Source organism: Gracilinanus agilis, chromosome 1, assembly GCF_016433145.1.
Source record: "Gracilinanus agilis isolate LMUSP501 chromosome 1, AgileGrace, whole genome shotgun sequence".
Classification (NCBI taxonomy): domain Eukaryota; kingdom Metazoa; phylum Chordata; class Mammalia; order Didelphimorphia; family Didelphidae; genus Gracilinanus; species Gracilinanus agilis.
The window spans coordinates 303316024-303339828 of record NC_058130.1 but is presented as its reverse complement, the minus strand read 5'-3'; the positions used below and the strand labels follow the sequence as shown (position 1 = coordinate 303339828).

Genomic DNA, 23805 nt, shown 5'->3' with positions numbered 1-23805 from the left:
AAGTGTCCAAAGGCACTTCTTTATTTTTAGAGACTATGCAGTAAAACATATGGAATTTGATTGGTAAGGGGAAAGAAAGGTGTCAAATCATACCAAGTTGAGACTCAAAATTCATTTTCTCATATTATAAATGTTATGTGATGGTTAGGAATTGTTATAATAATCCTTTTACCAATATACTTCTGGAATATCTTGTTAAATGGGCTGTTGTAGGCTTGCCTAGGAACCAAAAAACAATGTGAAACAGTGTTTCTATGGGAAAAGTTATTGTAAATATCGAACTTTACAATTATTTCTTTACAAAACAGTGTTTTTAAGTGTAGGTTACCTAGTTTTGTTTGGAGGGGGAAATCCCATTAAAACATAATTGAATATATTTGACCTGAACAGAATTACCATATCTTGGTATACTGGTTCCCACACTCTTCCTAATCCATCACAAAGAGCTAAACTTGGATTTGGGGTTAGGGGTGGAGGATCAAGAGAGGTCTCCTACCCTTCAATTAGATAGTGGGACAGAGTCTCTCGTTCTCCTCTACCTATACTTTCTAAAGAGGCAATTTCCTTGGTCTTCACCTACTCCCATCCACCTCTGGAACAACATATTTTAATCTTTTGCATTATTTCTTACTAGGCTGAGAAGCTACAGATACCTTGCTGAAAGCTATAAAATACACACACACATACACATGTCAGAATAATAAAAAGAGAAATGGGAAATGCTCAGAATGGAGGTAAGAGAGAGCACAGGCAGTTAGACATGAGAGATTTCCTTGAAAAATACCTCACAGAGCCAAGGCACCAAGAAGAAGCTGATTTGAGTGGTGGTATCATACATAGCATGAAGATGCGGTGTGATATAAAAGAGATTAGATATGAAGCCAAAAAAACCAATGTTCAGTTATAAGCTCTTCTATTTTATTTCTGTGGTCAAAACATTTCAATTCTATAGAACTTTGATTCCTTATCAATAAAAATAAGGAACTAGATAACCCACTAACTTTAAATTCCTAGTTTTCTGTGATATTAAATTGTTACCAGGGCATTTAAAGAGAAGCAAATTATGGGAAAGTTGCTACTGTAGCTCTTGAATCAAAATGGTCTGTGCTTGGTGATAAGAAAGCACTGATTGAAAAGTATATGACTAGAGTGAGTGAAGTTAAGATGAGAATAGATTTCTTTGACTTAAAAAACACTGTCATTTTTGGTCCTGACTTTTCTCTATGGAAATATTCACAGACATCAGGTATTGTGCGTGGTATGTAGTAGATACTTAATAAGTATTTGTTGCTAGATTCATTGATGACTGATTCATTTCCAGAGTTCACATACAGCAAATACCAGAATTGGTGTTAAAAACCATAATCAAAGCTGCCGTCATTTTCATCCTAGCACTTTCTATTTGAGTTATAACAGTTGAACTTGTTACCAATTTCCCCTCCCTAGAGAGGTGATCCAGTGGTGGCCATTTGTCATATGTAACAAATTGATTCATTCTAAAAATTTATCCTAATATCAATGAAATAGAAGCTAATCAAATCTCTAAGAATGTTAATTTCACATAATTAGATAATGTCAGAGTTTGAAGATGCCTCAGATACCATCTAGTCCCAATAATATATGTGCAGGAATCCCCTGTACATCATACATAACAAGCAATCATACAGATTTTGCTTGAGGACATCTAGTGGATAAAAGCCCACTAATTCCTGGGGCTAGAATCCTACTTTGAAATAGCTTTAATTATAAGTAAGTTTCTTCTCAGCTCTGTCCTAATGTGCCTCTTCTCTGAAGTTTTAATTTCTTACCCCTTATTTTGCCCTCTAAAGGCAACCTGAATAAGTCCATCCCTTTTCCTATATGCCAGTTCCTCAGCTATTTGAGTACAGCTAGCCTGTTCTTCCTAAGTTTTCTTTTCTAAAACTATACTACCCCAAGTTTCTCCCTCTAATCCTTATGTAGTATAAATGCCAAACCCTTCACCATTTTGTTTGCTTTCTCTTAGAGGCTCTGCAGCATCCAATGTCCTTTCCAAAATTCATGGCCTAGAAATGCACATAGTGCTCCAAATGTCTGGTATGAGCAAAATATAGAGGTAATATCACCCTCCTAATGCTGGGCACTCTACTTCTCTTGATATGGCCTAATTACATTAGTTTTCTAGGTTATCATCTTCTAACTATTGATTCATGTTGAGGTTGTACTCTTAATCTATAAAATGAGGGATTGAATTTAATAGCTTCCAGGATCTCTCCAAACTCCAAATCTGTTATATTTGTGATACTGAGATCTTCTATATCCCCAATATATTTTCAACCTGCCCAGATGTCTCTCCTATTTCTGATTATTCAAGCGTGTTTAACTCTATTAAATATAATTTAATTAGATTTGTCATAATCTATCCTGTTAAGGTGTCATTGCATCCTTACTACTATCTAAAATGTTAATTACACACTCTAATATCATAAGAATATTTATAAATTTGGCAAGCATTGCCTATACACACACACATATACACATGCACACACACAAGTTAAATAGCACCAGTCTAAATACAGAATGATGAGATGCTCCATTGAGGACCTCCTGACAAGCTAATATTGAATAATATTAATATTGAATAGCTACTCTTTGATTCTGGTGAGTCAATCATTTTTATCTCCATCTAATTTTATGATTAACTAAGCATTTTATCTCCATATTTTCATATGAATAGATGAGAAAATTTGTTACATATTTTTATAAAATCTAAGTAAACTATCTGATTTTCTTCTGATCTGTCTAATAATGATCCTAGAAAAATAAAAAAAAAATAAAGCTTAGAGTGGTATGGCCTCATTGTCTTGAATCCATGCTGGTTCTTGACCATTATTTCTTTTTGTTTTTTTTTAGTAAAAAAGAGACAGTTAATAATATGTTCTAGAATTGTCACAAATTGAAATCTGCATGATATAGTTGAAAGAATGCTGGACTTAGAATCAAGATTCATAGCATCCTGTGAATGAGAAACAGACTGGGATCAAAGAGCGTGATGTGTTTTTTTCTAATTAAAGAACATGAACTATAGTGCCCTGACTTTGAGGCAGCTACTTTGACTACTCAGAGATTTGTTTTCTTATCTACTACCACTGGGCTTTGTTCTAGGTGGGTGGTTATTGGATAGGTAAGTTTCCAAGGTGAGATATTAAATGAGGTATTGATGCATTTTCCTACCTATATGCTATATCCTCTATTAAAATGTATTTTCTTTAAAAGTCTGGCCTGTTTAGTTTTTGTTGTTGTTATTTGCAGTATTTTCAAAATTGTAGATGTTTAATCTTGGTCAGTTCAATTGAATTAAATATAGACTAGCATATATACACATAAAATATATACTTCACTCCTACCTTCAATATATCTGTCCACAGGTTTTTGTAATTGATGATTAGTGCAGTGATGGAGAATTTAAAAGAAAATTGAAACAGTACAGGGAGGAAGAGAGGAAAACGATAGGAAGTTAAAGGAATTCTTATAAGAGGAGATATCTATTTATCAATACTAGCTCTGTATTCTGTCTGCTCTTTACTGGTTATGCCACTACTATACAGCTACGAATTCAGGGAAACCAATGGCAGGAACATTAAAATTGTAAATAGTGAGAAAATCTCTTGATAATATTTTTCAGCAAAATGAAGTGAAGATAAGTAGTGGAGAAAAATCTCTAAAATGATTTTATTCCAATATAAAAGTATACTATTCTGGAATATAATCATTTGAGAACTCAGGTATCTGATTGCAGAGATAGCAGCAAACTAGTTTTAAAATACCTTTTCATCCTCTTCTCTCTTATGTCTTTCTATCTGTATATCTGGTGCATTCTCCCTTTATCCTTCTAAAACCAAAGATTAGGTCAGGGGTCATCAGCCTTTCAGGAATAATATATTCAACAGATAAATTGTTGGACATGGAGTCAGGAATATTTGTGTTTTACCCTCTTAATAACTGTGTGACCAGTCATTTAGTCTGCCCATGCCTCATTTTTTCAATTATAAAATGGAAATAATATAAGCACCTACTTCTCAGAGTTGTTGTGAGAATTAAATAATATTTGTAAAGTACTTTGACAAACATTAATGAACTCTGTAAATTCCAGATTATTATTATTCTCATCCTCGTAATCAATATGAGGCATAGTATGAAGAGTGTCTGTTGATCTCATGGTTGGGAGAGGCAAATTTTTTGGAAGGACAGAGTAGGGAACTGATTCTCTCAACAGAAGTATAAGGACACATGGAGGATAATTTTACTCTGAAGTTCTCCCTCAAAATATCAGTATCTTTAAGAAAGGTCACTTTATAAGCCTTCATCAGCTAACACTTTAATTATTAGTGAAACAGGATTAATAAGAATGGGGAAGGGTAAAGTAGTAGATAAACAGAAAAAGGAGAAAGTTAGTGCAACTAGTATTTATAGGTTTTGCTGTCATTGCAAGTCACTTAATCTGTATGAGTTTCTGCTCCTTATCTGTAAAATAGAAATAATGAGTTGCCAAGCCCTGGTCTGTATTTTATTAGTACAAAATCTATTCTTATTCATACTGAGTTTTGTTTAAAAAAACAAACCAATATTATAAAATGCCATGAAGGATTGACTTTTAAAACATCATTTCAACAAGCCTGATATTTATACTACAGAAGGAATCACTCTATTTCAGAGCTCTTAACCTGGGGTCCCCAGAAAGATTTCAGTTAATGTGTGAACTTGGATAAGGATAAATATATATTTAATAATTCTATTTCTATAACACATACTTTTAAATAAAATTCATTTGCATAATTTAATATTAATAAATATGTTTGTTGATGAATATATTTTTCTTATCCTGTATTTTTTTCACTAACCTCTAACTAAAATTTAGCATTTCCTTTAATTTTTAATATAAGTAACAAACATTTTTTCTTAGAAGGGTTTAATAGGTTTTCCCAGTCTGCCAAAGATTCAGTCATACACACACATATACACAGTTAAGAACATTGATTCCAAAATTTGAATTAGAAATCCTTTAGAAACTCCTGGGCATATAACCTAAGGTGGTCAAAGGCAGAAAAACAGTCCTATATGTCATAATGTGATAAATTAAGGAATGGTATATGAATATAATATGCTATGGTATGCAAAAATAATACATTTTTATTGTCATAAGAAATGATCAACATGAACAATTTAGAAAAATAGGAAAACTTTGAACCATTTGTAAAGAAAGCAGAATCAAGCAAACAATATGCATACACAGTAGCATTTATATAATCCTTTATAGTTTAGAAAACATATTACACTGCTCTTTCATTTTATTCTCAAAATAATCATGTGAGGTATGTGCTATCATTACCTCCATTTTACAATTGAAGAAACTGAGGCAGGATTGGAACTCAAGTCTTGCTCAAATCTTTCCATGTTGCAATTTTAGTGCCTTTATAAAAGAGTAGATGAAAAGAAGTGTAGCTAAGTGCTTTTTAATTGTAATGATCCATCTTGGTCTCCAAAAGAGATGAGAAAAAGCACCTTCTTCCTTTCGTTGTGGATATGAGGAGATTTGGGTGTGGAATAAGTTTCTCCTGTCGATGTCCATTTATTGGGTTTGCTAAATTATTGTTTTGTGGGAAGAGGGTGATAAGGTTCTGTAAAGGAAGGCTCTTAATATTTGCACATGATTATGTTGTTAAAGAATGTCAATAAAACTTTTTTTGAAAAGATGGAATTGTTACCTTTTAAAAATATAGTCTAAGTATTCTTAAGCATGCATAAAGGGTGCTACTGCATCTTTCCTATCCTGGAGTTATAGCACTATAAACTTTGAAGAGACAGAGGCAAAAGCAAAGTGAATTTGCAGTTACTAAAATAAATATAATTGAAATTCTGTTCACCAAAGAAAAGAAAATTTTGGAGGAAGAACTTGAATTTAATGACTGCATGATGATTCCAAAGTTTCCTATTTATTTCAGTTTGAAATATAAGGGGAGAATCATTTTTATCCTTTTTCCTATATCTTTCTCCACAAAAATTAGTACTTGAATTTTAAAAAATGAAAATGATAGAAACCTATTAAATATATAAATAACCCCCTGAAGACCCATTCATACCTCTTAAATATACTTGCCTTTAAGCTTAATGTCATTATCCTCTTTTGGAGGGGATCTGGAGGAGAAACTATATGCTTCACTTCTTCCTTTTAAAATTATGTAAACCAAGAAGGCAAGGTAAAGAAAAAGAAAGAAAAGTGGAAGTTGATAGTTGGAGTGAAAAAGAGGCATGACTAAAACTTCTATCAGAAAAAAAAAATTTGTCTTTCAACTGAAAGAAATGCCATGGTCAGAACTGGAATTATGGGTGAGAACATTTTTTTAATCTTTTCTCCTGAATCTATTTAAGATAAGACTAAAATAAATGCTTGCATTGGAACTATAGGCTTTATATGTTGTACAGAATTTAGCTTTAATGCCCAGGAGTAGATCTTTGCTCCAAAAGGCCAATCAGTAAAGTTAATGAGGTACTATGCTAAACTGACTATAAAGATGAGTCTACATACTGATCCCTTAATGATGTGTAAGCACCTTTTATTGATTAATATAAAAGAGAAATAACTTCTATTGACTGAAGAAAAAAACAACCAAAACCAATAGCTACACCTCAGAGGACTTTACATACTCAAGTCCTGTGATATTCAGAAGAATTGCAAGCCACAACCAGGTGCTACCTTTGGAGGAGACTCCTCTAATGAGGAGAATGGAATTTCTGTCCCCTTATCTGATGCCTACAATCAGTCCTGAAGGAAAACTACTAGATCAGTAGAAGCCATTGCATCTAGCAGGAGAAAACGACATTTATTTCAAATTACGTAAAGGAGGAAAAAGCTTCGAAGAGCATGACCTCCAAGAGCAGAGAAGAAGGTAGAACTATTTTGATGTTGTTATTATTGTTCAGTCATGTCCCACTTTTTGTGACCCCATTTTGGGGTTTCTTGGCAAAGTTACTGGAGTGGCTTGCTATTTTTTTTCTGGCTCATTTTCCAAGTGAGAAACTAAGCCTAGTAAGTGTCTGAGGCAAGATTTGAACTCAGAAAGATGCATCTTCCTTACTCCAAATCCACTGCTCTATCCACTGCACCACTTAGATGCCATATAGTACAATTCTAGTAAACTAGAAAATTTTGGGAATCCTAGCTGAGAATCCCATTCATCACACTCTGCATCCAATGGACTCTAAGAAGGGAGCAAGAAATTCCAAAGCCTTCAATACAAAGAACTGCAGGTTATCTTTGCCACAAATATAAATCACAGTAGTGTTTCACCATTAATTTTGAGCCCACTTTTTCATATGTATTTGTGGAAGGGTGCATTCCAGGTTTACAAAGGCACTATTCTGCAGCTATTTGCTTAATATATCATCTTAGTAAATATCTCCACTAAGAGCTAATTGTATCTACTGGCTAACTTTTGAAAGAAAATGCACCAATGGAGGCTCATAACATATCTGTAGCTTTTGAAATAGCCACTCAGCAGGAAAGAAGAAAAGGAAGGAAACCAGCATTTATTAAGTACCTATTATGTGCCAAGTTCATAGAAATAAAGATGGAATTGGAGAACTAGAGGAACTTTAAGAGGATATAGTCTAATTCCTGAGACTCAAGAGACTTACCTAAGGTCATGTAGCTGATAATTCATTAGAGTTAAAAAATAAAAGCATTTTATTTTTGCTAGAATCCTCTTTTTGTATATGTATAATTTTTGTATGTGTATAAATGTTAGTTACATGTGCTAAAATATTTTATAATTTGATTGTCAAGTATTTACTAAGTGCCTACTCTTTGTTATGTATTATACTAAGTGTTGGGCATACAAATACAATGATTCAAAAAATATGTGCTTACAAGGCATGCATATACAAAAGCATGACTATAAGGTATTAAAAAGATAAACCAAGTAGTGAAATGCAAGAGAGTCTGAGAGTAAAGGTACTAGCAAGTTGTTTAAGCATCATGAGGTTATATCTTTATCTATAAAATAAAAGAATTGGACAGGATGACTTCTGAAGTCCCTTCAAGCTCTCAATCTAAGAATTTAAGAAAGGAATCATAGAAGCCTAAAAGACTCAGTATTCTACATAGTAATTCACTGTGGCACAATTTGTTATAGAAATTAAAGAAGATGTGGGTGAAGGAAATTAGTAACAGATTCCCTGATAAACTGCAAACTTCCTAACCAATTTATATCCTAATTCAATAAAAGAAGTAATGCACTCTAAATTTTTGAGAGGCCTAACTTTTGATACTTTTCTATGCAAGTGACAAGGATAGTTTCCTTTGAGTCATACAAATAAAAGATGAGCCTGCAGTTAAGATTAAATAAATGTTAATAAATACTTACTGCATTTTATCTGATCTCACTAGCTTTTTTTTTTAGTCTGTGAAATAATACATTAGTCTCAGCAGCAAGCTAGGAAGACTTCTAATTCAAGTTGCTTGATAACTCTGTTTAAGGAAAAATGTAATCGGATGTACTTCTCTAACCTTGATTATACATGCCATCAATATGAATGGTTTTAGGACCATTCAGTGCTTCACAAATGATGTGAATGAAGCCTATTATGCAGCAGCTCTCTTTCCTTCTTGCCTGCTTATGCACATATGAGAGCTCTTACTTATTTTCCAGCATGCTGCATTTCAATGTTGTTAAATATCATGTTTAGAGAGGAAGACTGATGATACTTATTCATCTCTTTTCATGCCACAGTAAGGACACCTGTTTATTTTAATGCTCCAGTATGACAGTTTAATATCAAGAATTACATTTCATTCATTTGCTTATGAAAAGATGGAAGAATCACTGCAGCATGATTTCTTTTTAAAAGAACATATTTAAAAATTGTTTATTTCCAGAAGGATAATTTTTTTCCAAGTTGCTTTACCACAGAGCAGTAGAATTCATTTGAAGAGCTTTGTTGTCTGAATGTGATTAAGAATGTACTATTCTGCTTTTTATATTTCACATCTACTTTTTATTTCTATTTAACATAGCAGTTTTTCCTTTTGACTTAGCCTTTTAATGTTACACTATTAATTCTTCATAATTTAAAGTTCTTTTTCTCTAAGCAACTCAAAGTATAATAGGAATATAGCTAATTAAATAGAAAAATCTAGTAAATTTTCACAATGTGCATTTAATTAAGGGTCGATTTATTGCAGTACAACTTTAAAGAAGAATCTGGACTAAAAAGATTGATGTCCATCTTCACAGAAAAAATTAGTGGCATACATCTCATATCCTATGAGACCTTAACTAGAATAACATCCACAATGATGGGATTTGTTCAGTGACCTTCAGACTTAAGCAGGCCATAGAATACTTTGACATGTCTGGATGGAAACCCTCCATATACATTTGCTGCAGTTTATTCCATTGCTCTATTCTTCTCATTGTTACTACTTGGTTGTTCAATTGTGTTCAACCTTTTGTGACCTCTTGGACCATTACTGTCTATGGGATTTTCTTAGCAAAGATGTTGGAGTGGTTTGCCATTTCCTTCTTCAGGAGATTATGCCAAACAAAGGTTAGGTGACTTGCTGAGAGTCACATAGCTAATAAGTGACTAAGGACAGATTTGAACTCGGGTCTTCCTGACTACAGGCCCAGTGCTCTATCCACCAAGCAATCTATCTGCCCTACTATGTCTCTTTAAAATTCATCTATTCATGTATGCCTCTACTTAAATACTTCATTAGATTTACAGCAATGCTGGGCAGAAAAGCGTAAGATTTTAGATTTCAGGGAGGAAAATGAGGAAGGCTTTGGGGGAAAAGATATATGATCAAATTTGAAATTTTATTTCAATTTCCCACTGCCACCCTTTTAATCCTCTGTTGCCCTTAGAATTGTAATACTTTATGTCTTACTCTAAAACTAAGAAGAAAGAGGCTTGAATTTTCCAACAGTAATCTTTGGTTAAGGTCATGAGTAAAAAATCATTGCATTTGTTACTTAATATCTTCTCTTAAAAATGTAATCACTGTGTACTTGATGTTTTGAAAAACTATGACAAAGGGACTATAAAAATATGATTTAGCAAAAATGTGAATAAAATTCAATATGTGATATCTGTTAGCCATTTTCTAAAAGACTGATAAGTGAAGGTGATATCATGAGCAATACCAACCTTGATTTCAGGAAAGCATTTCAATACAGTATCTGTCACATGGTATTCATGTGGAAATGATGGTAAAAAGGTGGTTAAAAGATCATGAACTTAAGTGGATTTATAGCTGAGTGAATGATTGTGCCCAAATAATGTTGATTAATAGATCAATGTCAAAAAAGCTCAAGGTCTTTTTTTGGCATCATACCAACTCCCTGTCACTGGCTATATTTTTATCAACTACTTGGATAAAGACAGATTTGTCCATGTATAAAGTAAAAGGAGATACAATGAAAGACAGAATTAAGGTTGTATCAGCTAAAGCTAGGGCATTCTTAGAATCTATCGATTCAGAGCTAATAGGAACCTTAAAGCTCGTTTAGTCCAACCCCCTCACTTTACAGATTAGGAAACTGAGGCCAAAGCATATAAAAGTGAATATGGCAGTAAAAAAGTATTAAGTAGCTAGTATGTGCCAGGAATTATGCTAACCTCAGCAAATAAAAATATAAAGAATAAAACAATCTCTTGTGGAAAGTCATGTTTAAATGAAAAAGACAAGCACATATATGACATATAACAATATGACTTAAAAGTTAATAAACACAAAGTAGATAAATATAAGATAGTTTGGAAGGGAGGGCACAAGCAATTGAAGGGAAGAATAAATCTGAAAAGGCGTCATGCTGAAGATGGTATCTGAGCTGCATCTTAGAAAAGGAGAGGAACTCTGAGGTACCGATGAACAAGAAGCACAAGCTAAACAAAGGAGATTTTTGTGCAAAGTCATGGAGATAGGAGATGTGAGGAACAGAGAAAAGGGCAATTTCCCTGAATCACAGTGTGTTGTGTTCTCTGAGATTGCAGCCAGGTTGTAAAGTGATTTTAAAGTTAAACAGAGGAGTTCATATTTTATCTAGGAGACAAATTGATATCATAGCAATTTGTTGACTAAAGAAGAATCAGATTTATGCTAGAGGAAAATTACTATAGTGACAGTGGACAGGATGAACTGATGTAGTGAGACATTTGAGATAAGGGACCAATTTCAGGAGGCTCTTGACATTAATCATATAGATGAGAGGTGATGAAGGTAGAAGTTAACATGAAGAAAGAAAAGTTTCAGAAGGACGTGAGAAAGATTGACGGTAGAAACTGCAAGTTTCATCAACTGATTGGTTATTTTTTGTAAAGGAGAATGAGGCTTCCAAAGTAAAGCCAAGATTATGGGGGTGGGATATTGGAAAGATGATGGCACCTTAGATGCCAGAAGATTTGGAAAAGAAGAGAATTACAGAATAATGATAATGAATTTAGATAGTGTCTATGGCAATATTTCTATCTTAAGGTTTTCATTGATTGGAAAATAATATGACTCAATAGTACCATGTGACTTTCTTAAGACTTGGCTGAATATTAGGCTGGATAGTGGTCCCCTTCTGTAGGGCTTCTTCTTCCTTTGATTAAACGGAAGCCAATGGACAGTGCTCTTCTCAGATCCTCCATTTAAGGAAGAAGGAAATGACAAGATGGTTGCCCTGGGCACTTTCAAGGAGGGTGCCCAGGGCAACCATTTTGTCATTTCCTATTCTTCTGTACTCTGGATGTCATCATGCTCCCTGGAACCTCATCATCCTGCAAGAGGATCTTTGCAGATCATCCCTCAAATTCACCCCTTTTCAGTACCCTTTGTTCTTGGAGCTTTTCACTCTGACTAAAGTAAGTAGGGGATGGATATCAGAGAGTTCTATCTAGATCTTCCATGTAAAGGGGGCTCCCCAAACCTATTTATTTCTCTTCATTTCCCACTCAGGTCTACTCTTCTGAAGTTCATTTTTCCTCTAGCTAGATACTCGTAACACCCTTTTTTTGTTTCCTTTTATGTGTTCTTTCTTCCAGTAAATTGCTAGTTCCTCAGAGGCAAGGGCTGCCTTTTGCCTTTCTTTGTAACATAGCACAGTGCCTAAAACATAGTAGATGCTGTAAGGGAGAATGTAAGGGAGAATGAAAGAAAACAAGGCTTTGCAAAATTGCAAAAGTGGCCAAAAGGCAAGGGTTTGCAAAGGGGGGTCTGGTCACATGCTCAGAACTTTATGGACCATAGTCTGAAATATAGGGATGTCTTACACAGAGGCACCTGAGGCAGTTGGGGATCCACTGTTCCTGTTCTCCAGAGGAGCAGAGAGAGTTACTTCCTATGGGGCTGATCCATCTAAGCCTGAGGGAGATGACATGCTGAGAGCTAGAGGTTCCAATTTCCAGCTCTCTGGAGATCCTGAGATTCTGTCCATCCCTGTCTCAAATTTCATCTATTTTGTTTCTGTGGAATCCGGTATATAGAGAGATTCTGACTGCTGATAGTGAGCTGCCATTTCTAGTGAAACCTGTCTGTGTGGAAGCCAGCTATCTTGGCCTTTGGCCTGTGAGGCTGATCTCGCCAAGAGATCAATCTATCAATTATCTGATGAGCTTTTACCGTGTCTACAATTAATTTGGAGGACCAGTAAATCAGGAGAGATAGCTAGTGTGGATTTAATAGAGTCCGTTTAGATTTAAGCAACTTGAAGACTTTAAAGACAGCTCTGTGAGGAACCCGTAGGAGTTGGGTGAGGAATCTAGATTTTTAAGCTTAGGGACTCCTTTTTCCCTGGTCCTCCTCCTTTCCTCTTTCACTTTAATAATAATAAACCTATTTTAATATTTTAATAAGTTGCAAAATAGTCAGATAGCATCTGGGCCTAACAGCTGACACTCCGGCCTACACAGGCCTGTTGGCCTAGTCACTGATACAGCAAGTATACACCTTTTCAATCTATATTATCAACAATTATTTCAGTCCTTAATAAATATTGATTGAAAGATTGGCTATGGTATCCACAATGTTTCTGGATACCACATTTTTAGAAGAACATTTAAGAACTAGAGCTCATCCTAAAGAGTAGAATGTAGCTCACTCTTACTTAAAAAGTGAGTTGTGGGGGCAGTGGAGTGAGAGCCAGGCCTAGAGATAGGAGGTCCTAGGTTCAAACCCGGCCTCAGCCACTTCCCAGCTGTGTGACCCTGGGCAAGTCACTTGACCCCCATTGCCCACCCTTACCAATCTTCCACCTATGAGACAATACACCAAAGTACAAGGGTAAAAAAAAAAAAGTGAGTTGCAAAAATGTTAGAAATTGAAGTATAGAAAAATCAAGTGGTCACAGGGTCAGCATGGCTTCAGGAAGAACAGGTCATTTAATTCTCACAATTTTTTTTAACAAGGCACTCTCTGTCTCTCTGTCTCTCTCTCATATATATATATATATATATATATATATACATATATATATGTGTGTATACATATATATGTGTATATGAAAGTATGTTTTGAATTGTGTAGAAATACTCAGAATTTTAGCAAATCATTTGACAGTACCTCCTGACATTCTTGAAGAAATCTGAAAAAATGTGAGCTAGATAATAGGTAAGTTAACATCTGGTTAAACAGTCAGATCTAAAATGTAGTAGTCATTTATGATTCTGTAGCAATTTAGAACATGGACAGATGGTGTGCTTATCAAATTTGAAAGTAGCCTATAGCTCAAAGGGATGCCTAGCATGCTTGTTAATATAATCAGGATGCAAAAATAACTTGACAGGCTAATAAGTTGGGTTTAATATATCCAATGTGAAATTTTATAGGTATAAAAGTAAAATTGTATCCTTGGGATCAAAAAAATCAACTTCATTAGTACAGTCTGGGGTGGTATGACTAAACTGTAGTTTGTCTGAAAAGATCCAGGGATTTTCCTAGACAAAGCTCAAGATAAATCAGTAATGTGATATAGAAACCAAAAGCGCTAATAAGAATTTTAAACTTACTTTTAAAAATATACTGAATTTGAGGCATTATATCCAGTTCTAGGTGCCATATTTTAGGGGAGAAAAACATGGATTCACTATCCATAAAAGGGCAACCATGATGATGAAGGGTCTCAAGATGAGACCTTATGGAATCAGCTGAAAAAAAAAAACCTAGGAAAAAGTTGTGAATTCCTGGGGAAAAGACTTGGGGGGGGGACATAAGAGCTCTTGTCAAATATCTGGAAGGTTGTCCTGGGGAAGAGAAGTAGATCTTTTCTTCTTGGCCTCAGAGATTAGAATAAGGAATACTAGGTAGAGCTTGTAGAGAAGCAAATTTGATCTTGATTTAAGGAAAAATCTCTTAATAATAAGCACTTTACAAAAGTTAAATAGGCTACTTTGGAAGTAGTTCAAGCCAATAGTGGATATATACTGGTTTGCTATGTTAGTAGAAAGAATAATTAAAGATTAACATATAATATTATATATCATATTTCAGGTACTATTAGTAGTTTGTTTGGTGTTTGGGATAGATGCCCTCAGAAGTCTCTTCTATGAAATTCTATGATTCTATGATTCCTAGATCTCCAGTTATCACTAGTACCAGGAAAGACAGCATGACATAGTAGATAGATAGAAAGCCAAAAAAACCTGCGTTCAGGGCTTTCTCTAATATATAGTGATTGTATGTCTGTAGTCAAATCACATAAAGCTCTCAGTATTCTTGGCAGCTCTCAAAGAATTAGTTATAAAGAAATAGAATCTCTTCACCTGGGAGTTCCTTATATCAAAGAAGTCAAAAGTGCAGAGTCTTGTCGCTTTCCCTGTCTCTACTATAGAGAAAACTATCAGTTATGGTCAGAAAGAATGTATTTCAATGAAAATGATGCAGAGAACCTTGGACCTTTAATAATATCTGCCAAATGAGCGAAAGTGTGGCAGTTTAATATCTCTAATTTGCATAAGAAACTACTTTGAATCAGAAATTTGACAATAAACAACTAGGTTATAAAGCCTCATTTAATCATAGGCGAGAATTTTGAGTTATGATTTTGATCACCAGAGAGTTTCAATGGTTTTTCATTAATGTAGTAAGAGCACTTAGCATGTATAAGCTTTTTCATCTCTCAAATGGTTAGTATTACTGTATCAATCCTCACACCACATTATGCCATAAATTTCTAAATTCTCAACATAAATTACTGAAAATTAATGTTGAATCAAATGTATAGGCTGTCATGTTTAAAACATATCTCTAATTAAGACCCACTATTACATATATGCTTAGTTATAGGCAAATTAGATATAATTGGCATAACCCAGCCCCAATCTAGAATATCCAAGACACAATAGACAGGACTATTTTAGGTTAATGAAGATAACTGGACTGAAAATAAAACCATTGGTTTTATATTGATTTCCAAAAAATATATATTTCCAATTATATTACAGTTCCTGCAGAATATAAACTTCCTGTTTTCACAACAGAGAGGAGATGGTTTTGTTGCTAGGATACCTTGCCTTTGTTTAGCATTCATGGGAATTTAGAGGTGATAAATTAACCAAGAGAGAGCACATGTTGTTTCAGAGTACAGTAGAAAATTCCACAGGAAAAAATAAATATTTTATGTAGGAACAACTTTCAACTTTATTCCCTCTTGATAATTTAAAGTTATCTTTCAAACAAGTTATCCCCAAATGATATATATTTAACTAAAATTTTCAGATGAAAACCAAAAATATACTTTTCAGCAAAATTTAACACCCAATCAATTTCTTCTTTTATATACTGTTTTTCTTTATGCTTCACATACATTTTTCAAGCATGATCTACCCCTCATTTGTTTGGAAGGCTTAATAAGGAAGTCTGTGTCCATGTGGAAGTATTTATTTGGTAAATATAGACTTTTGGAAGTGAAAACAATGATTCAATCTATGGGAGATGAAAATCTTTAAATATATATACATATGTAGAAATACAACTATAAAATAAATATAACAGCTAAGTATTATATTTGAAACTCACTCAGCCCAAGACCATTTAGCCAAGGAGGTTTTTGACTGAGACACTGCTTTAAATCCTAAAGATCTGTTATTTCATTCATGTGGTTACTCTCTCCCATTATGAAGATGCCGAACCCTTTAGTTGACAGTCTTCAAAAGTTGTCAAAAAACAAATGAGCAAAATTAAAGCATCATCACCTGGTGGCCAGTCTTCTGGTGATGAATCACTCTATATTTGGCTAGATTCATCCACAGAAGACAGACATGCTGCCTATCTCTAGGCATTTCTACCTTATAACATCTGCTACAGCTCATATACTGCTGAAATAGCTTTTGGGAATGCACGATTATTTCCATGCTGTGATGAGACTTTGCAGGAGAGGGTAGGTGAAAGTAAAATAACTAAGAGAGTAAACTGCCAAATAATAGCTTTGGTGGTTTCTCTAAAAGATCAGGAAGATATGACTTTAATATAAAATGTAGCTAATTTCTTTAAAAATGCCATTCAAGAAAGAAAGGAGATAGAGAGGAGGGCCTCTGGCATGTTAGTAGAACCCCTTTGACAAACTTTTGGGAACATATGAATGATGGTTATTCATCCTGGAAAGGTATGGATAGATTATGATCTTCATTTTTGAGAGAAATTTGGAATCAATTAGATCACAGGTCAATTTGAGAAAAACTTAATATGTAGGCTGATATAGCATTCTAGGTACTGGCACTATAGTAACAATTTTCCAGTATTTCAGTGGAGCTCTGGTGCAGATTGAAGCCACCATATTCTCTTATCCCATTTAACTCCTGTTCATAATTCATCCAGAAGGAGCTCATTTGATATGATGGGATCTTCCCTTTAAATCTCTTGACAATATCTGGAGATACATGAAACATATCCAAAGTTTATCCCTCTCTCTCTGCCTAAAATAAATTCACTTTTCTCTTCAGTAATATATTTCTCTGATGTCAGCTTCTTGCATAATTTTTATTTTGTTTTGATTAAAGTTGGTTGCTTTTAAATCCCTCAGCATGAGAAACCAATTTAGATTTGAGTAAGGACTCCTAACTCTGGAATTAAGTAACACCATCTAATTTCATTCAAAGCTCCATTGCAGATTTTCTGTTTGTTTTTCACTTATGAGAGAGAAAACCAGAAAAGAGCTTCTGACATTAGATTTTGCTATGCTGAAAAGTAATTGGTTAGTCAGCCTTCCATTTGGTCTCTTTTGGGAACAGCACAGACAATTACTTCTGAAAGCAGCTTTCTTCAAGGGTGAATAAATGTATTTTTCCCCACTTGCCACAGGACAAATAGAAACTAGTCATTTCTAGTTGCATAGCAGTGAATTACAGTGCCATCTATAGCTGGGTTACAAAGCCAAAAGACAAATTGTTAAAGTTTTTTTTAATGCATATGCCTGTGTGTGTGTGTGTGTGTGTGTGTGTGTGTGTGTGTGTGTGTGTGTGTGTGTGTATTTCTGTTTTCTTGCTTGGCTTGTTTAGCATTTCTGCATATCTACTAATCTCAGAGCAGTAAGAAAAAATTTTGTGCAGGTTGTTGTCATAATACCTAATCCCAGTTACATTACATTGATTAAGGAGAATGTGTAGTTTCTGATTGCTGAAAAGTGCTAACATTTGGAGAAGAAAATAATTTGTAGAACACTGTTTAGTAGAAACATATTGATCCCTTCCTCCTCTGCACTATACATAGTCAGAACAACATTGTTTAACATTTAATTATTTTCTAATTCTTTTAGGTATACTGTTTTTAACTTCCTAACTAGATTATAATCTCCTTAAGGGTTATGACTTTATTTTGTACTTCTTTTTTTAATCATAGCAGCTCCTTAATACTTTACTAATATAATAATCGAGTCCTCTTGGCAAGGAGAATTGGGGGTCTGAAAACAAAGATTCCAAATCCAGATCTGCCACTTTTGAGCAGCCAAATGAAAATTTGACAGGCAAGTTATTTGCCTTAATTGACTTAATTGCCTAATTTATAAAATAAATATGCTTTTGTCAATTCTCACAGTTTTTGAGTGTTACATTACATTATGTCCAATTATATTCATTGAGAGGAATGGATAGAATGCATCTCACAAGCATTTATAGTGACATATAACTCCAAAGAGTAACTCAAATTAAATTTGTATTTTATGTGAAACTGAAATATATTGATTCTTTCCTTTCCATGGGGTTTAATTGCATCATATCTCTATATCTGAAATAAAGCTGACAACCTCATTTATCCAAAATACCAGAAAATAAAACAAAAAACATCCTAAGCACCCAAAATTAAGGCCACAAAATCTGTTCAATTAATGCATTAAGATGTCCCACAGAGCCTCAACCAAAGACTATTGACTCATACTTTCATTCAGAACTATTATGTTTTAGTTATCTGGGTTCTAAGCCTACACAAATTAGAAGAAATCAAGAAGGTGAATAAGAGCAAGGTATATCGACAACAACAAGAAAGACAATTGATAGCATAAAGGAAAATAGAAAAAAGTAGACAGAATTTTTTAAAATGCTGTACCAAGGTCATTCAGTCAAGAAGCAAATACTACTGGGGGCATCACTATAGTACAGTGCAAAATAGAGTACAATGATTGCTGTTTGTAATGATTCTGAATCATAAAGAAGTTGAATTATGTTCCATGTATTCTTTAACAAGACCAGAAAGAATGTTATATATTCCTGACAAATTATTGTCATTTCCCAACTGTTTCAAATGGAAGTGTGCCAGAGAAAACAGAAGTAGAACCAAAGGAGGAATGACTACATTTCGATGGGAAGTAAGCGTAAGGTACCACCTGTAAAAAACAAGAATCATTGAAAAGGAAGGAAAACTGAAGCAAGAATGCAGGCAGGAACAATATGCAGAGGCTATCATCTACAGCAAAATATTTCATTTGTCAGAAAAAGGTCCCCTACTCTGACTGACACAAAACAACTATTTTTTCTCCTTATTACTGTGGCAATTTACATAAAATTATTTATATTTTTAACATCCTTTTTTCTTTTTAAGGGTAAGTATTTAGTTATGTGGAAAACTTGGTTATCTATAAATGACATTCTTAAAGACTATTTATTAAAGAGCCAGAGTTTTTGTGCTTTATTGAAACTAAAATATCAATTACCCACACTATAGTTATGGATGATGGATACTCCTTCATTCTGTTTGTTGCTCTAGATTTCAGGCAAGTCACATACTGGCAACATGGCATAGAACTCCCACTTCTGGCATATCCTGATTGTATGAATCTGGGCATTTTACTTAACTTTTCTTTGCCCTGACTATCTAAGACTTAAGTGTTAGATCAGTTAGTTCCATGGGAGTTACTTGTCTCCTTCCCACATTTTCCCTATGTCAGTGAAATCACAAGTCTAGACTAAAAGACAAAAACATCCCTTGGATACTTTTCTGTACAATTTGAGAGGATTTTCTAAATTAAAGAAGTATGACGTCTTAGTGATGTCTGTTTCCTAAAAAATTGTAGTTAACCATCCTGATTTATAGGCAGGATCAATTGGAAAATGATGGATTTACAAGTTTAGAGAAAACTGGGAGAAAGCACTTAATAGATTGTTTTCATGAATTTGTTCTATACTCTGATTTCACTGTTAGGATAATGGAAGCTATTCTTTAAAAAAAAAGCTGACAGAATTAAATTGTATAGAGAAACCTATGCCATAAAATCACCTCCCAATTAAGATAATCTTTCTCCTTGGCTAAGTGGTATCCTTCAGTACTACTAATCAGTTCATATCTTATACCACTTTTGTCACCCACAGTTATTTTTGTAGGTATGTACCTTGGAAAACCTTGAGAAATAAGATTTTTTACTGAATATAAAATATGTTTGGTATAATACCTGTGTATGGTTGGTTGGAATACCTGAATGTGCAGCTAATTCTTTAAAAAGTCATTTGCTTAAGTTCTCATTTATTTCTTAATTCTAGTATATACATTCATGTCTCTTCAAATAATTGAGGATAGGTTTTCTTTGCTTCGTATGTTTCATATTTGGAGATTCTTACCATCATCTCTGCCTCTTCCCTTCTGTCTCATTTGATTCTCCAAAACAGTGATATTCTAAGGCTTTAGCTGGTAGTGAGATATTTCAAAAGCACTTAGTACAGTGCCTGACACATAGCAAGAGCTACATAAATGTTAGTTGTTAGTATTATCATTACTGTTATTGTTATTATTTGCAAATCACTTAGCATAGTATCTGGCCCATAGTAGACACTATATAAACATTAATTAGGTAGGTAGATAGTAGTTGTGGTGGTGCTGGTAGTAGCTGTATAGCACAGTGCCTGGCACATAGTAGGTGCTTAATTAAATTAACAAATGTTTGTTTCTTTCCTTCTATTTTGACTCTTTTGTAGTTATGCATTCATATAGCATTTGTTACAAATGCCTTTCAAAGTACCTACCAACATTAATGTAATTAGTTTAATCTAATATCATAAAAGCCAGTAAGATCAAACTTTTGTAATTCAGTAAGAGAACAAAGTAACCAAAGTACTACCCTTTAATAAGAGCATCTTGCTTTTGGTTCCCAGAAGGTAATACTATCTAGGATTCATTAGCAGAAGGTATATGTTTTCAAAAGTATATTCTATAGAGGGAAAGCTAGGAACCCAAACCAATAAAAACAGTACAAGGAATATTTGCTAGAAAAAAAATTTTTTAAAGACAAAGCAGAGTTTTTTGCATCTTAAAATTCTAAATGTTTAGGGGGAAGCTGCATAGCTCAGTGGATTGAGAGCCAGGCCTAGAGATGGGAGGTCCTAGGTTCAAATCTGGCCTCAGACACTTCCCAGCCATGTGACCCTGGGCAAGTTACTTGACTCCCGTTGCCTACCCTTACCACTCTTCTGCTTTGGAACCGATACACAATATTGATTCCAAGACAGAAGGTAAGGATTTTTTAAAAAAAATTCTAAGTGTTTAAATAGTTTCATGCAAAGAAAGTTAGGCACTTTTTACCTGATGAATACTGAAGGTGGTAAATAGTTACCTTCTGACATCATATCAATTCTAATCCCCAAATTCCTCTTTTTTCCCTCTACTTCTCTTTTACTCACAATGGAGCACATAGTTATCTCACAAAATTCACAATAAAGCAGATTTGTCTTGGTCATCATCCAAAAGATTTATTATTGGAAATACTAGGAGGATGTTAGCATAATATTAGATCATCTATAACATGGTTATCTGGCATGGATCCAAAGAATATTGCTTTAATACAAATATAATATTTATTTCTTACTAAAGTCATTTATCTACACTTATGATTTATTCTTTGGACAATCCAGTAGCACTTTTTTGTTGACCAGAGAATGCAGATCATTTCATCATACAGATCATGGAGATCATTTTAAAGATGAGAAAATAAGAGTCCAGAAAAGTAATTTGCCCAAAGTTATACCATTAACTAGTGTCTGAAACAGGACTTAACCAAGCCCATTGACTCCCAATTGAGATGTCTCTCCAGTGGACCATGCAACCTTGTATTTTGAAGAGTCTTGTTTATTTTACCCATTAACATTGCCCAACTTCCTTGAATCAATATTTTGTTTTCTATGATGAATAATGTCATTTTTAAAAAATTTCTCTTCTTTACCTTTATTTGTTATATCTGATTGTGTTCCTTCCCCCCACACATACACACACACACACATTCCCTATATAGTATACAAATGTACAAACTATGACAAAGTTCCTTGTTATGTACTATGTGGTACTTGCTCATACCTGCCATGTAACTTTCTATTGGCCCTCTAAAAGAGACTCAGTTATGATTACTCAAAGACTGTAGTGTTCCAATTCATTATAATGTGTTTTAAATAAAATTTTTGTTTGCTAATATACACAGTGATCTAGTGACTTCAGTCACCAAATGCTTACCAAGTTCAAACATATTGCATTGAAATTTGTGCATGGGGCATAGGTTGTATGTTTTAAATACATTTTATCCCACAGAGAACTCACTAAACATTTCTTTTCCTTCTCTGCTATATGTTGAGATGTGATTGTCTCCTTTAATTATTCTTTAACTTTTTTGGAAGAACAATCCTATATACCATCTTGCACTCCATATAGAAGTTACTAAACAATGCTATACTTGTTTTGTTTCACTGCTTTAATATAAACAGCAAATGGAGCTCTAGAAGCCTTTGTTGAGGAAGAACACCTAGGCTGTCCAATCATATCCAGCTATGGCTGAGATTATAACCCTTCCATGGCCTAGTTTTTTATTTCTTTTTTGCCTTTTCTTCTCTTCCACTTCCTTTTTGACAGCCTAACCTAGTATCTTACATGATGGTCTACAGTTCTAGTGGTATGAAAACCGAGCTGTTCTTCTAAAAGAAAAGGGAAATGTTTTGGCTTACTAACCATTCAAAATATAAATGCTCTGAGCAAGGAGAAATTAGTGTCAAAAGTTTTATCAGAGCTCCTATTGCCTACAAGGAATGCTATCCTGACTGTGGAAAACAGTGCTTTATATTCTTAAAAAAAGAAATCTTCTTTTAACTTGTTATTTAAGTTTTATTGAATTTTATGGTCTGTAAATATTGCATTTTAAACACTAAGGATGAATCTTGTTACTGTTGTTCAATCATTTCAGTCATGACCAACTCTTTGTGATACCATTTAGCGTTTTCTTGGCAAAAATACAGGAATTATTTGCCATTTTATGCTCTAGCTTATTTTATGGGAGAAGAAATTAAGAAACTAAATAGAGTTAAGTGACTTGCCCAGGGTCACACAGCTCTTAGGTGCCTAAGACTCAGGAGGGTTTTTCTGACTCCACATATAGCATTCTATCCACTGTTTCACTTAGTTTTTAAGCTTGCTTGTTTTATTTAATATTTAATAATCTTTTTAGAGGGAAAAAGCCTAAATTCTATTTTCTTGACCTTTCATTATGGACTTTCTTCTCAAGATCTGTTTATCTATGAAATGAGAAAGTTGGATTCTAAATTATTTCTAGAATCTCTTTATGTTTCAGCACTTTTCTCCCTCCTAATCCCCAATTTAGTTTTCTGAACTAGTTTTCTCAGATTAGGCAGTTACAAAGTAAAGTCAGGTCTTAAATGTAGATTTGGGAGAAGTCTCAGTTCATAACATCTTCTACCAGGTTTACTCCTATAATGTTAGCCTATTCCCATCGACAATTTTAATATGGTCAACTTGATATCATAATTTGCTTTGAGGGTGACTGTAAACTTTTTTTCTCTTCTACATGACCCTTTCCACTATCCCATGCTGTCTCTTTAGCTATCCTAGAATTTGGAGTTATAAGGGACCTTAAAAAACTATACTTTGAGAAGTTAATATCTGCTTTAAAAGAATGTGTCTGGTAATTGGATTCATTGGACTGTGGCTTAAAATATAAGTTTTTAAAGGCTTCTGTCAGGGCATTGTATACCCCCAATAAGGGCTGATAAGAATGTCTTGAAAATCTAATTTTAAAAAATATCTTTAAGCTAAAAAGGAGTGGGGAGGAAAATTATGTACAAATATCCACCAAACTAAATACCATACTAAAAAACTGATAGGTCTTAAAAAGAAGATGCTGTCCAACTAAAATGTGAAAGACTGAAGAAATTAGAGTTTTTCATGTAAAACACTCTGTGACTTAAAGTTCTATAGCAGTAGTAGGAACATTGACATTCTTAGTTTGAGGAATCATTTTTATTTGAATTGTCATTATTTTCTATCTTATTTGCTATTTTGGTACTTACTATATGAGACAAGCTCCAGACTAA

General features: G+C 33.9%; 1 protein-coding gene across 1 annotated transcript in view; it reads left to right on the top strand.

Moving 5' to 3' along the window:
• PAM (peptidylglycine alpha-amidating monooxygenase) overlaps positions 1-23805 on the top strand; it is a 364941-nt gene that overhangs the window by 219582 nt on the left and 121554 nt on the right. The gene's annotated exons all lie outside the window — the stretch shown is intronic.